The 16,927-nt window shown below is 38.6% G+C and overlaps 1 long non-coding RNA gene across 1 annotated transcript in view; it reads left to right on the forward strand.

Annotated features, from left to right (window-relative positions):
- Positions 1–16,927, forward strand: part of LOC141946637 (uncharacterized) — a 72,699-nt gene that overhangs the window by 15,707 nt on the left and 40,065 nt on the right. The window contains exon 3 of the long non-coding RNA XR_012629895.1: positions 4,370–4,481. This is a non-coding gene — a long non-coding RNA (uncharacterized LOC141946637). The remainder of the gene's footprint in view (positions 1–4,369; positions 4,482–16,927) is intronic.

Here is a 16,927-nt window from a genome sequence, read left to right on the forward strand (position 1 = left end):
TTAAAATGTCAGTCATGTGGCTGAACAGTTTGAAAGATGCATTAAAAAAATAACAAAACAAAAGGGTTTTGTCCCTTTTATTTTGGATGACCTCCAAGCCCCCTAAATCAGACTGTGGCCTTGGCTGCTGTCATTTCACACCCTTTGTCTGTTGTTGCTGTAGAGTACTGGTAAAATTCTATTCCTTTCTAACTGATAAAAGCTTTTAATATGTTTATGTCTGGGAAAGTTACTGTTTGATCCAGAAGATTCCAGAACTGTCCTATTTGTCTAAGACTTGAAAATAGCCTTATGAAGATGTTATACTCTTTGACCCCTAGGTGTTAAGCACGAATGAGACCCAGAGACATAGTTGTAGTTACTCCCTTAGTCTTATTAAAGGAGATTGTGTAATATAAATGAGCAAAAATCAAACGACTGAGTGAAATCCTCATCTCACTGAAGTCTATAGCAAAACTTCTATAGAATAGCAGAACTGCTTTCTTTATTTTGGACCTGGATCTTTATTTTGCTGCTTTTGAGTTACAGGGAAGCTTCTTGCATTGCCATCACTGTATCAAAAGCAAGTACTGTGTCAACAAAAGTGATGTCTTTGAATGGTGGGTGACATGATTACTATTTCTACCTCATTATATGAAGCTCATTTTGAGTTTGCAAAGCATTCCACAATTCTCAGTTAAATCACACCATAAGGGAAATGTCAATATACACATGCTAATTGTGCATATACTTCCACAGTGAGCATAATAGTTCATCCAGAAAACTAGAGAGAGATGCAGCACAGCACAAGAAGTGTCTTCTAAGACTAGGATAAATGGGGGTTGTAAACTGGCATGTATTAATGTTCCCCATTATTGTTTTTAATGTCTTTGTATCTGAACTTAAAAGCACTACAAAAACCTGCTAAGTTTTCATTTGCACTTTGCTGCTCTCTGGTAGCATAACAAGAAAGACAAAAGGGGAGCATTTGAGAATACTCCCAGATGTTCAGCTTGCTAAGCCACTGCACATGTGCTGGCTGTATTTGGTATTTTTAGATTTCTCTGAGATCCAAACCACTATCAAACCCCAACAGCTTTTTCTCTCTGAATCTTCAATACATGTTGTGTGGCACTCGTTAGTGTTGTACGATGCCAAAGCAGGGGCTGAATAATCAGATACCCTGGCACTTTGATACATTTTCTGAAACTACAGGAAAAAAAATTGGGCTTAGGAATTCATTCTTTAGTTCCTCTGGTAAAATCCTTAACCAGTAATATTCTCCCTAATCTGTTATGGGATTAAAAGGAAGAAAAAAACCCTCTTAACCACATTCTTATTCCTTGTACACCATACACAAATTTTTTTACTCCTCCTGCCCTGATTCCTCAACATTTCCCCCTCCCTCCTGCCCCCATCTCCTCTCATGTAAGATATAAAAAAATTATAGTGTTTCTCCTGGGCACCACGAGGTTGAGCTGGAAAGCCTGTATACAGCACATTCAAAGATGACACCTGTGTCCTATTTAGAGCAGGTTCTGAATTTCAGCAGATACTGCTGTTTCTCCATAAATGCACTAATACAAATTGTTGAGGACTCTGCATCTCCTTTCATATTAATCTTTCCCCATGATCTCATCCTGCCCTTTCCTCCTTCCCAGGACTATCCATCAGGCTTTTCTTTTTGTCTGACTGTGACACAACATCTAACCGTTTCCTTCCACCTCAACAGCTTATCTTCGGTATTAAGCACATGGTGATGCTTTTTTCCTACGCTGCTCACTGCGAGCATTAAATGGCTGATTGGATCACCTTGTTATATCGCTAGTAAACGTACAGTGCCTCTGAGAGAACAGTTACAGCTTCAGGGAGTCTGCAGTAACGTAGTCGAAATGCAAACTGACAACTGGGAGCTTTAGCAAGGAGAGGTTCCTCCCTGCTGCGCAGGCCCCTCTGAACCAGCATGGGAGGTGTTTTCTCTGCTATTTCCAGCTTTGGTGTGAGGAGTCTCCTGAGTTATTTTTATGAAAGATTTTTTTTAAAACCTCTGCGTGTCCCTCCTGTACACTCTGTGCTGGCTGCCCAAGGGCTGTCGAGTGACAGACAGAAGGAGGGACCATGGCCAGGGCAGTGGCACGAGCCAGCGGGACATATGACCCACATGGAGTCTGTGTCACCAAGTGAAGCATGCCTTGGCAGGCCTGCCTGGTCACCGACACCACAACAGCTCAAACCAGTTCTTGGTAAAAGGTTCCTTTCTGGGAAACATTTCTTAAGATCCAGGCTATCTGGGTGTTGCACTGTGAGAGCTTGTCAAATTCTTGCCATCACTATGGCGAGTGCTATTTGCAAAGCAGGTATTCATGTACTTTTCAATGTCTTAGTTAAATGCTGATAAGTAGTTCTTCCATGCATGCACCAAGACTAGGACTTCTGGTCTCAGCAATGTGGCACATGTAGCATATCTCATTACATGAGAGTTTATGAGTTGAAATGGCTTTAATGGAAAATGTCTAGTACAACAAAGAACCTTAGTCCCCAAAATAAGAGAGCTATAGGGTCATAAAATCATAGAAAAATTTACATTAGAAGGAACCTTTGGAGGTTTCTAGTCCAACCTTCTGCTCAGACCAGGACTAGCTTCAGAGTTACAGCAGGTTGCTCAGGGCTTCATCCAGTCAAGTTCTGAAAACCTCCAAAGACAGAGATTACACACCCTCTCTGGACGCATTTTCTCAAAATCAGCATGCAATTTTAAAATATATCTCAGGTCTTCAGGTAAGAGTAGGATATACTTTGCTCCTCTGCTTGGAGAATCATGCAGTGCCTCAGCTGTAAGTGTTCAGGCCAGAAGTTACTCCTGTGACTACAGCAAATGTACATGGCTCAATTCCAGAGGGTTTTCCTGGAGCTTTTACCACCAAGGTCAGAGGACTATAAAGCTACCAGTTATGAGTACAGTGTGAAAATATGCCCATGTAACAGAATCTGGCCTAGCTTTACCTCCTGGATGCCTACCAGCCTGCTGTGCAAGGATCCAGACATTGGATCTTTCACTTGAATTTTTATAGAGCATGGACAGAGTCCGGGCAAATGCCCCTCTTTGTTTCCTCTACTCACTCCCTAACACCTGCTTTTGAGACCTTGTGGTTTGACTCCTTAGCCTAGGTTCAGTGCTGATTCTTCTGTCTTTTCTTGTATCGGTATTTCCACTGTAAAGATTAACATTCCATTTCCACCTAATTCTTCAAGAGTTAGGCACTTGTTAGTGGAAAATACATACATGTGGGTGCATAGAGCCTTTGTGTAGAGTTTCTGAATGTAACAAAGACAATTACTTAACAGAAAATTACAGAAGAACTTACTAGTTCTTGCTGACTTAAAAAAGCTCCAAAAACATGGTGAGCACTGCCTTTCCTTGAAAACTAGGCAGGGAGTTCAAGCATCAGGAAAGCAGGACTCCCATTGCCCCACACAGGCCTCCTGATCAGGAACTGCTGAACCAAGCCTTGAACTGCGAGCTCAATTTGGAGCCTATTGCAAAATTCATAACAAATTCTCCACCTTGTCACAGTTAAGAGTCTGGCTTGCAAAACCATCAGTTTCAAGCAGCAGTGTTAATGCACAGCTATGTTACATTTTTAAGAAGAGATACTAATTTAGGAAAATTTAGCAAGTCTATGAAGCATTTGGTAAGAAAGGAATGGGAGTGCCACTTCAATGCAACAAATAAATGTTCAGCAGTGTTAGAGTGCAAATGGTTCATGCCCTGATTTGGAACTGAGATGTCTTTGCACCTGTAGAACTGTGAATGAACGAGCAAATGAAGAGACATTTCAACACCAGGGAGAGCAGAGCAGTGCTGACCCGTGCCGTGTCCGAAACAGTGAAGGCAGAGTCCATTGCCAAGTGTGTGTTGTTACTCTAGTGAAAAGAGGCCAGATGCACCTTGGATAGTGAATTTGCCAGCTGCAGTGTGTGCTGAGTATCAGGAAGCGTGGTGATGTTCCTTAGCCTGCGGTCCAATTCCTCACATGCAGAGGTGCACCATAAGGCACAGAAAGCAATCTCTTGGCTTTGTGTTCTTTAAATGTGAGTAAACATAAAGGGCCAATCATTTACATCCTTTGATCAGGAACTGGTATGTGGGGGAAGCTCTATGTTTCCAATGGGAGTAGGATGAGTAACCAGTTGGATCTGCTGTACTCATTTGTTCTGTGGTTTCTAAGACAAAATTACTAAGATTCTTATGTGGTGCAAAACATTTTAGTTGTCATTAATTAATTTATTTTTTTATCAGAAAGGCAGAGGAGATAAAGCTCTCAACCCCTCACTACTCACCAGATACACAAAACTGTAGCAACATGAAACGTGTGTTCTGATTTCACAGGTGACCTGTGACATCTGCAAAGACAAACAACTGGAGCCAGACCTCAGACTCTCTTTAAAACCAGCTCAGAGCTAATCAGTAGAACCCAGGGCATGATCCCTCTCATCCTAAGGTAAATACCTATGCTAATCGTCCACTAAACTCTAGTTTCTATATTGAGTCTATTTCCACTGTTGATAAAGGAAGAACACAGGAAGTCCACCTAGCAAGTGGACTTTGCAGACAGGAATCCTGCTTCTAGTTTCAGTATATTAAAAATGGCCTGGTCCCAGTGAGAATTCTGTGAATTAGGGCAGTGTCCACTGTGGCAAACTGTGGAGTGCACATCCATAAATGAATCAGAGGAGAAGGAGAGTTTCCTCAGTAATTCTCGAGGTAAGAGTAACCACCGGAGGGAGAGGATATTGAACCCCATCATAAGATACTTTCGTCCTTCTTACTGAAACAATGATAAGAAAATATGAAGAGTTGGAAATGAGAATTTGCAGAAATATTCTTTAGATGAGCTTCATATATGCAGAATTGCTTTTCTGGTTTTGTTGGAAAATATAATAGAAGCAGTATCTTAGGAAGCTTTAAGAAAAGCACAAACATCTCTCAGTGTATTTTTTTTTTCTTAGTAGGTGATCAGTTTAAATGTCAAAGGAGACCAATTGGAAAATTCCTTAAAAAAGTTAAATTGAACATATTCAAGTGGAACTTGTTCCCTTTATATATTCACGTGTTTTATATTCTGGCTTAATTATTTTAAAACATGGCTAAAATACAATGAGTTTGATTAAGATGGTTTTAATAAGAGGCACAGAAAATGTTTCTGTATGTAATAATAACAATGAGCCTCATATTTTAAGGTTTAATTTGCTGGGTCAACATCTAATGCTTTTCCCATTAGCATTGGTGTGATTTGATGTGGAAAATAATCCCGTTTCCCAACAAACTTTAGGAGATAACAAATATTTAATGACACCCTACGTAGAAACAATAAATAAATTTGAGTCGCTCTTGGACTCCTGTGGAAAGAGGTTGTGAAAATTTTATAAGTTGGGAATTAATAAATTATAATGTGGCTGTTAAAATGTGAATCACTAAAGACTCTTGCCACCCTTTTCCTTTCTCTAATTAGAATTTAAAAATAAATAAATGAACAAATAAACTTGTCATGTTTAGAGGCTAAGTTACTTCTCTGCACAAGTTGCTAAAGTAAGAAAAGTTATCATATATAGTTTGCATATTTTCATTTACAAATTAGAATTTCTGGAAAGGACAGGATATAACCCATTTATAAAAACATGTCATAACATACAAAACAATTACCCACAAAATATCCTGGAGCCTCCAGATTCTCTACAATGTTCTATGTATTAAACAGTCATAAGAATTGTCAATGCAATTTTCATTTAGTAAAGCACAGTTACGTCAAAACACTTCTATATGTGCCTTTATTTGTGAACATTTTGCATTCAGATTCAGAATGAGCAGAAATAAACACCATAATGATGGTACAGGGACACTGGTCAAAACACTGTATGTTCTGAATATTCTGTGGAGCTCATATATTTGTCTGGGAAATAGGGGAATTAAGTAAGTGTTTGCCTGGCTCTGGCAGCCTCTTGGTTTTTCATAACCTTTCCTCTCTGTTAAATTCTCCCTGTGTCTATGTGGAAGGGGCAGTCTGTCCTTCCAGGACAATCCGTGAGGATTCAGGGATGAACCGAGGGATGAGGAGTGAAAGAAAGCCCTTATTCCTCAGAGCAGAATGAAGGTAGAAATAAAATGTAAATGACTGTGCATTCATGTCTGGGATCCTCTGTCTGTCTTGTGAACAACCTGGCTTTCTCTGTTGGCCTTGGAGAATCTATGGGCAATGGGTAACAAGCAGAGCCAGTGTGCTAGGAGGGCACTGAGAGGAACGGTGATGCTCACCGAAGTCTCAGTACTCTCTACAGATGCCTCTGACTGCTTGTTAACCTTCCTGAGATATCCTGGCTTAGAGGACTTAACCCCCTGGTCTTCTCCCTTTCTACAGCATCTCTGCAAGATGATACAGGAATTCCATGAAGGGCAATTTAGGTTTCCCATCTCCTAAGCACATATTCATCTCAAGCACAGGGATCTTTTGTTCAGAACAAAGTACATGCTCATATTCACTAAAATGTCTCTGCTAAATGAAAGTCCATAATCTTGTCTGATTCCACTTTCTTAGTGTTCACTCTACAGGGCGAGATATAAAGAAATGTGCTAGTAGATAATACTAAAGGATGATTGGGCAGGACTTATATCTTCCACTTAAAATTATTCTGTTATTTTTCATGATCTGTTTAATCCTCGCGACCATTTTATTGCCTCTTGTTCCTCTTTTCCTCAGTATTTATGACTCATGATGTCATCATGTGTAGAATTTGTCAAGATTAGATTGGCTGCCTCTGCTGAGATGGAATTAAATTTAGTCTTTTGCGGATCCCACGTAGAGAAAACTATTGCATAATTTGATTGGGCTAATGACTCCTAGTATTGGCTTTTGCTGAAATATCTCTATTCATCTCAGTATCTTCTTCTCCAGATTTTGGCAATTCATCATACTTTCACTCCTGTTTCAGATTTCTACATTTACAAACCCAAGGTCTCTTTTGTTTCATTCTCTGGTACTGTTAGCAGGTAGAGACAAACAAAGCCCACTTAGAGTAGCAGTGTCAAAATCAGAGAGCATCATTCTTTTACCTGAAGAATTATTGTGGATTTTGCAGTCTTATTTTTCAAACAGGGCTGATAACAATCTTGGAAATCACCTGAAAAACAGAACTTTCCTGAAAAACAGATGTTACTGCCTGCACTCTTTTTAGTAGATGCTGTGTAGGTGCCACAGCTAGAGTTTTACTGCCCTTTCATGCCCAGTGCTCATTTGCTTCTGAAATGATTCTTTGTCTGAATGACAGTTAATTGCCTTACTTCATTGGTGTCTTTTTCCTTCTCAACAGTGTGACACTGAGTGCTCATATGGGTGTATGCACAGGAGAGGTCCCCAGGAATTCCCCTCCAGGATGTTGGCCATTCCCAAACCCTGATCTGGCTAAGGAACAGCAGATCTCACCCTAGCATGGCTCTTCATGATGCAAAGCACACCCAGGAACCAGGATGGAAGCTGTAGACCATCCAGGTGTTCCCTTCACTGCCATTACTCTTCTGTGGTCAGCTGAGCATGGGTTGTGCTCATGGAAACCTGCTCTACAGTTGAGTAGAATCAGGCTTTAATTACACCATCCTGTGTGACTTTCTTGGCATGTCACAGTATTTGAAATGGCGGGTACAAGTCTGGCATTCGGATCTAGTCACCCTCCACAAAAGTGGTGTTGTGGGCTCAGCCCAGACTCGAGGAGCAGATCCTGTTCTGATCTTCTCTGGACGCATTTCTGTGTGGCAGTAGCAGTCCTTAGGTCAAGAAGACCATCTGGGGTCATGGCAGAAAAAAGGGACAACTGAATGCAAATATAATATCCAAACCTTCCCAAAACAGAAAGTTTTTTTATCTGATGTTTGAATCAGGTCCATCCTTTCTGGAGACATACAATCTATTTTTTATATATATTTTTTAATGGAACTAAAAGAGGAGAAAATATTTTGCCATGGATTTAGTCTGCTTCTGTTACTGTCTTATGGTTCTAGGGGCTGCCTGTGATTTCACTGATGAGCTGTATCTGATTATTGTTCAAGTCTGCACAAGAGAAGTACTCTGTTGTATGTAATAAGAGTGTGGAAAAAACTTGAGAACCTGTCATGGCTGAACCAATTACTTAAGTAATGATTGTTTCTTTTAGTCATATGTTTAGTATATTTTTGTAACATACTAGAGCATTTCCTGCTCTTGCATGCATGAGTGCTAGCTTGAAGCGAGTCAGCTGAATTAATGTTATTTTCTTTAGAAAACAGATTAGAGATTTCACAGACTTGGTTGACTCAAAATGTTTTCATAGGAGAAGGTAAATGAAAATAGATACTGGTTTATTTTAACCAGACTGTAAATAATTTAGGAACTTTGCATCCGTATTTGTTTCTATTACCAGAAAATGCAGAAATTCAGAAAAAGAAAATAAATGAAATTAAAATCTTAAAAATTCCAATACAAATTAATTTCACATTTGGGGAAAAAATGAGGCTCATTCTTGATTAACCTGCATTGATTCACTTGTCTTTTTGTTAAAAATGAAAGTATCATATTAACTTTCTCATTTGACTATAAAACCCCTCTTTATTGTATCTCTCTAGCAAAAATCTATCTCTCAGCTGGCCACCCATTCTTTCTAACGGAACTGGGCAGACTTGAATTTCCCAGGACATGTCTATTGGAAGGCTGGTAGAAAGCCATGCTCCTCTGGCTCAGTACTCACCATTTTTTCTGCAAGAAAAAGTTTGCACACAATGACCTTCCCACCAGCTATACACTTGATCAGGAATGGGCACCATCAGTCTGGAAAGCCATTTATACTGGTGATCATTTTGACCCCACAACATCTTACAAGGCAGGCCTAAAACTGAACAAGCCAGTAGTCTCCAGCTCATAGCTCACACAGTTTACTATGCTCAAGACAGCTTACTGTGCTTATTATGATCCTAGCATTTGCTTTTATAGATACACATCTCTTAGGGTCAGCAGGAAAAGTAAAAGTAAAGCAGCTTAATTTCTCAGTAACAGCCCAAGGGAAGGTGAAGTTAAAGACCACTGGGATGGTCCTTAGCACCCAAGAATCCCTGTACACTTCTCTTTTGTTGCCATATACCTAGCTAGTGGGTTGATAATCACAGAGTTGATAGTGTGAGGAAGATTTCATTTCTGATGTCTATGGCATTGTCTGTAACAGGTAAGCAGACACCCTCCAAAAGTGTTAGCAGCTCTTTTCTCAAAACACAATGATTGACAAGAATAAGAGAAAAAAGATCTGGCATTTCCTAGACTGATTTAGGAAGTAACAGTGCTGACCAGAAAATAATTCTTTAAATATGATTTAAGCCTTACTAGTGCATTTCAATTAAAGGATTAATTTGCTTCTTACTAGGCTTTTGGTAACACACTCTTTGCAAAGAGTAATAAAAAAAATTCATTAGTGGGGATGGTAACCTCTTCTGCCATTTCAGTCAATGCTGTAAGGTAATGTAGCCTGGAGCTTTGCACAGCTTGGCACTTGTTATAAAAGAGGGTATTTCTAATGAGATTTACATTTATTAAAACTACTGTGGCTGCCCCAATCTTGATCTTCTCGAAGTTAACGGCAAAATTCTTACTGACACAATGTAGGATCTGACCCAAACAGCAGGACATCTTGAAATAAAAAGCAGACTTATAGTATCCCTCATTTTACTGGGATAAGAAATAACTTTAAATCAGCCTTTCTTACAACATTTTGTTCTTGCCTGGATGTACAATGCACATTCCCATTCACTCACGCAAACACTTGGCATGGATATTTTAAAATAAGTTACCTTAAAATAAGTTACCTCCCTACAAAGCACATATGATACAAGACACAAGTGAAGGCACATGATTTAGGAAAGGTATAGGCTTCTCAGCAAATTACTGTTCTCTTTTAGCAGCTGGCCAAGGCTCTGTAACTGTGGATCCCTAATATAAAAGTTTTCCCTGTTAAGCATAACTGTATAGATAGACCTAAACTGAGTTACATTTATGCCTATGTACCTGATCAAATAAAATTATCATAGAAAGATTTGATCATATGAGGTATCTTTTATGCCCTGGCCTCTTACCTCAATGTGAAGAATGAATTTGAGGACTGGATTGCTCTAAATGTAGAGCCATCTGAGTTAAACCAGGATATCTCACCTAATTAGAAAAGTATAGCTACTAGTAGATATTGTGAAAAGGAACAACCGCTAAGGTGTCCTCTGCCTTACCAAGGCCCTTGGTATGGTCATCTTGTATGTTCTTGTTATCTTCATTGATGTCTTTTCCTTTCACGGAGATATGGTTTTCATGATACCAACTGACAACAAAACTGAATGTCTTAATAATGATTTGGGTTTAAAAAAACTTACTTTGTGATGTCCTTTTGAAGGATTTGCTTTTTTCAGCCAATAGACTCTACACAAAACTGCCTAGCATTCTTAAAACTAAAAGACTTTGCATGCTAAATTTACCAGCAGTGGACTCTTCATACCAAGTCAGCATATTTCTTCTGATGATGTAAGTTGATTACAGCTGTGTGAAATGTCATGTGAGATGTAGAAGCACCTGGTATGTCATTTTCACTCCTCTTTATCTCCTTGAGAAAGATCATCAGGTAGTTTCAGGAACTGTTCTTACAGAGTTGAAGGGGCAAGCAAAAAGGCCCAGTTCATCTGTATCATTTATTATTTTCTTGGCTTCCACTACTTCCTCTGTTTTTCTGAGAAATTATAAACTTTTATATCTCAGTTCATATGGGAACATTTCCATAATGATTTTGATCATATCTGTCTGGAGTGCTTTTAAGTTTTTTGTTTTGTGGATTTTTTAGTTGCTTGTGCCAGAGATGCATGCAATATCCAACATATAGCATATCACAGTTTTCCACCTGCAATTAAGGAAAACAGCAATCAGTAGCTTCACTGGAGTTAAACACTGGATTTCATAGAGGTGCATATGCATAAACAATTGTTTTAAGTATTACAAGTCCTTCTGTATGAAGGCCTATTTTTCACTCTTAGTAAAATAGCCAGACTGGTATCTGCTCATGAGCCAAGTCACACACTTTTATTTCTATTGTGAACAAGAAAGAGCTTACAAACAAAGATTTAATTCTTTAGCTGAATAAATAGTTTCTTGGCAGCGATTATAAGGGGCGCAAAATGCCTATTATGCTTTGACTATAATTATAATTCTCACTGAATCATTAACTCCTATAGCAAGGACTGGTATTTTTTAATAATGAAGAACTGAATTTTCAGCCTTCAACAGTCATCTGCCCTGGACTGCAGAAATGTATCAAGTATACAGCTAATGTAAATGAGTGTTTTTCTGCATTGCCGCTATTATTGTAGTTTGGGGAAAGGAAATATATCTATAAATGAGAAAGCTGCTTATAGCAAATACATAATTCAATACATTTCAGTGTTAACTTTGTTTCCAAATTATCTAGGGATGACATCTTGGGATGTTTTTTGAAAAATTGCCCATTTTAGAATACCTGCAGCATGATATGAGGATGGATAACTTTGGTTATGCAAGTAACTCATTGTTATCCAATTTATTAGTCTAATAAGTTACACGTTATTCCTCCTATTTCCTGACTGGATGCAAATATCTCTTGGAATCAGAGCTGTCTACTAGAAATTCACTTTTTGCCTGGTTTAAAATGTACAGGTTTCAGTAACTTTTGCCAGTGACCATCTTGAAAGAACATTCAAGGAAAATAACCGTGACAGGAGCAATAAGCCAGCAAAACTGTTCTGGCCAAATACTTGGAAACAATATTTTAGGGTATTCCCTTAGCTCTTTTTTAGCCATCCCTCCACCTATTGTGCTTTTTCAGACCCAGTCGCCCAGTCATCCAACTGAATGCAAGTCAGATCTGTCTGGCAGATCTGGTCCATTCCTGTGGGCACAGCAGCTTTCAATAACCAAACAGTTGGGCAAACTCACAAGGAAATGGTCAAGACCGATAGCTGGCTATCATCATGGCAAATACTAGTGGATGTCCTTTGAAGGCAATGTTTCAAATTCAGCAAGCTGGCATATTTCAGCATATTTCTGTCAACCAGCTCCATAGCTGCTGCATCTGAGATGCTGCAGCGTTGTCACAAGCTTACTGACAGTTTTTAGCAAATACTGACTTCTGAAACAGCTTGGAAAGTATCCAGGAAAGCTGGGGACCCCAGGAAATGCATTAATTCTTTGTCTCTCTTTTAAAACAACATTGGATTGACATTAAAAACAACACCCTTCCTGGAGACATAGTATTAGACTGTGGCCTCAAGCCATGACCATCACCGGCTCTGGAACAGAGAAGGAGCAGCATGTGTAGACCTGGAAGCTGTATTATTAAAGGAATCAGCTGAGCCAATATGTATCTCCGAGACTCAGAGCAGAATACAGAAGAATGCTCTGTGCCAAATCACTCATTATCTTACACCTACCCCATCTCACCAGACCACTTTTAGGAAACAACAGCAGTGCTACTACTCTCCTGTTTTTATACTCGGACACTGCACAAAGGCATTAAAGTCTCTGCCCCAATGCTTCTCGGAGCTAACAGGAGTTCTGCAACAAGTCTCAGAAGATGGAAGGACTCTTTACATCTCCTCTCTCTCCATCCCCCCTCTCATGCATACATACATATGTATGCACAATCAGGTCTTTATTTAATGGAACTTGAATTTACAGCACATTAGAACAGTGTGTGGTTTGTACAGAAAGTGATAATACGGATTTAATTAGTTTGATCTTGCTTTCTGTGCTAAAACTGAGTATGTTTAAATTATTATTGTGGCATTTCTTCTCTGTTTTGTATGTATCATAAATAATAATACAATAAGTTTTCAAATGTCTTTTCTGGTGGTTATTAGGCTATGAAGCAAAATGGGAGTGCTCAGTGGAAGTCTAACAATAACTTTATTGTTACAGTACATTTAATTCCAAACAAATCTGAAATCTAGATGACTTTACAAATTTTAATCCTTTCACCCATCCTGGAAATGACAACACTTTTTGTATATGGCTGTTATTTAACAGTTCAGAAAAGCACAAGACAACTAATTGGAACAGAAATCCATTTAACCTTACCTAGTCAGCCAAAAGTTAAGCATGTATTCTAGCCTAGTTGTGCCAGCTTCTCTTAGTGAAAAGCTAATCTAACTCACCGTCCACCTCTGTGATCAGCTGGACTAACTTAAAGGAAAGGGCAGGAACACACATTCAGGATCAGAGAAATGTGGGAAGGCTCTTTGTCAGGACAATATGGTTTTGAATTAGGTTAAGCCAACTCTCAAAATCTGACCTGGTTGTTATAGCTAGAGAATCCCCTTGTTTCATTTTCAGCTGTGGTTTTTCTTTTTCCTCTTACAAGTTCCTTGTATTTAACTCTGTGAATTAAGGCAAGAAAATATCAGGCAGATCACCTGAGGAGCATGATATTTATAAAAATAACATTTAATTCCCTATTTCTTTGCATATACGAAGAAACAAAGATGTAGTATCAATGTTATGTTGCTCAACATAACAGAGAAGATGTTGGCCAGCTGAGATTTCAATATGCCAAATAGAATCAAACCGAAAGCAGACAAATCAAGAAAAAGTAAAAGAAAAGATGAGATATTCTGAGAAGACTTGAAATTAGCAGGGTGGAAATTAAATTAATTCCTTCGAACCAAAGAGCTTTCTGCCCTTGAAATTTGCTTCAACATATCTCTGGTTCCACATTGCAACAATGGGGAATTTCAATGACCTGTGTTGCACCTAAAGGATAAGCAATTCTGAAAAAGTATGTGTGGACTTGTTAAGACTCAGTGGCATGTTTTCTTTGCCTAGATAAAACCAATCCAGGGCTACTGCAAGGTTACAGGGAAGGAAGAAAGGGTTTTTGTTAGGGATCCCCCTAAGACTCAATCTGTCATTCTTAGGGAAGATGTTGTACTGTCATAATAGACTGATGACTGCAAATTGAAGAAGCTGATTAAAAATTTCCTAAAATTTTTGCACAAACTCTGACACAAAATAAAAATCCTGAAACTTACAGCAAAGACTATTCAAAGAGGAGAAATTACAGAAAGTGCAAGTTTAAAAAAAACACAAAGGTAACCTAGAGATTTATTGTGATTTAAAACAGCAAGGGAGTCAGCCTTTTTTTAGAAAATAGATATCCAATCTGAAAGAATGCTGTAGGAATCAGCTCAATGAAAGGTCAATGAAAATGGAACTGAGGAAGAATAAAGAACTGGATGCACTAAACTCAGACATAAATACATATACAATTTATTTAGTTATATCCGATACAAAGCATATGTAAGCATTTACCTAAAAGCACTATGTAGAGAAACTATGGGAAAAACCACTTATTTTCTTTATCTTCATGAAAATTTTTGGAGGCATGTATTAGACATAGTACATTCAGTTATTTGAGGAGACAGACTGCTGGGAGATTAAGCTAAATCTAAATTTTAAAAAATATATTTTTGCAGGGTTTTTTATCTGAAACTAGGAAATTTGAGTCTTGGTTAAGTCAGAGCAATAAGCACTGACATAGTACTTCACCAGAAATTGACCATCTCCTAATTAATCAAACCAGATTGACAAAGTTGGTGTTCGGTTCACAGGACCCTCCATCCGATGCTGAAGTTGATGTTCTTTCCACCGGCACACCAGATGGAGTGCGGTGCCAGGGACCTTAGCCAAGGGGTCATGTCTCACAGCCCTACCACAGTCCACACCCTGAGTTCAGGGCATGACCTGGCATCCATGAGCAGGTGTGCCTGGAAGTATCGTGGGGAACAGCCAGTTTCCAGGGTGCTTTGGTGAGTAACTCTGCCCACAAGGCAGATCTTCTTCTGGAGTCACTAGTTTGTGGAAATGAATTGGAGAAAATTGGCTTTTGTAGGTGCTGTCAAAGAAGGGCTTTCCTTCAGCATCCCAGTGCCATCACCTTTTGCATTTTTAGAGACTGTGCTTTTGTATTCATGGCAGGGGAGCACCCTCTGGACAGTTGCCCATCCTAGGGCTTGTTCTACAGAGTGGGACAAACGAGATGATAGGAAACCATGAATTTCGAACAATGTGTCTAGATATGTATAGGACTTTGATCTCTCCCCATAGTCCTACACAAGATAAGTTTCCCAAGGGGCAGACTTGTGTCCTGTGAAAAATAAAAAAAAAAAGCATTCATATACTGGGATTGTAGGATTTGTTTTAGGAGGATTTCTTCATCTTTTTTGTCTTTTTGCATCAGGACTATTAAGCCCCTAAAAGACATTTTCAAGACATTGTATGCAGACCAATTCAATGGCAGATTACAAATTTAGGTGCCTAGTTAATACTGCCAGAAGCTCAATCTTTAGAGGACTGACAAAGTACAGTTCAGAACATGGGATTTCATGCTGTATATACATTTGATTGACTTTGTTACTCAATATTCAGGTTGGCGTGGTGTCTAGTGCAGTGTGGGAGAAACACTTCATATTATATCGCAGATAAATGCACAGGAATATATTTATTCTCATATTAAAATGTCATTATTGGCTAAAAATCAGGACTTCAATAGTTTGAAGTTTCTGTTCATTTGCTTAGGCACTGAATTCAGATGGCACTGATGAAGTTTTTCCAACTTGCCTCTAATGCTGCTGGCAGTTCTCCCTTTATCTCTGTTTCTTTCCACCTCCTTGCCTGGACAACCATTTCTCCTTTGCTTCATGAGTCTCTACTCTGTACCTTGTTCCTTTTTTCCCTAGCACTTAGTTTTAAATCTACCTCCCTGGGGATGTTCATCTAATGTTCTTAACAAATAAAGTCTAGCATTCTGTGAAACTCACATGCCTTTGGGTTTCACCACAGACTCAGATCATGGTCAAAGTTTTTCTTAGATTCATTAACCTTTTTACAGGGGCTTGGTCCTTTCATAAAAACCGAAAGCACCGCTTACTTTCATTATCAAGGACCACAGGAACCCAATGGCTTCATGACATTTTCATAGAAAACAGTTTGTAGCAATAGTTTCTAAATTTAAGTAATCTGCAAGCCTTGTAGGAAGTTCTGGGGATGTGCATATATGCAAATCATACACAGAAAAACTTTCTGGCTACATATAATACTCTTACATTTGTCTTGTTTTAGCCTTAGGTCTTGTATTATCTATAGTATTGTACAAGTTTTAACTTACCTTTAGCAATTTTGCTTAAAGCTATCTCTCCTACAGTACAAATGTTGTCACATGGTTTCATTTTATCTGCTGTGTGCACACATTTTGCCATTTTTGGTGTATCTCTCACAATCAGCTATTCCAATAAGTACAGTATCATTTATGTCTGACTCATTAACCATGCAGTCATTTCTGTTTCACTTGGTTTTGCTCTTAGTAAAAACATGTTTTATCAAAATTGTAAAGCTGAGCAAATAATTTACATCAAACACTTTATCTTCCTTCTCCTGGGAAATCTATGACCAGATTGCACTTATTTCTCAATTATTAAGTATTTATACTTTTCCAACACTGACTAATTAATTTCTTACTATATGGATTAATTACAGATATTCTAAACAGAAATGAATTTCCTTCACTCTATAATCAGTCAGCGAGGTCAAGTCACTTTGTTTCAGATCCTTGGGTCATATCACACACAAGCATTTTTTACTTAGAAAAAAATGAAAATACTAGTGCCAGTAAAGGGGACAGCCCTTGAACATTTACAGGAAAGCACATACCTGTGTCTTTCCAGGTAAATGGACCATGTTTTGGTTAACATTTTCATTCACATTTATTTTGTTAGGTTGTGAGGATGCTAATAATGCAGCAGGGAAGTGAAACCTTGTTTTGTACATCCGTGTACATTTTGAGTATCTGCAAAAAGTCTGAGCAACACAAAATT

Source organism: Strix uralensis, chromosome 1, assembly GCF_047716275.1.
Source record: "Strix uralensis isolate ZFMK-TIS-50842 chromosome 1, bStrUra1, whole genome shotgun sequence".
Taxonomy (NCBI): domain Eukaryota; kingdom Metazoa; phylum Chordata; class Aves; order Strigiformes; family Strigidae; genus Strix; species Strix uralensis.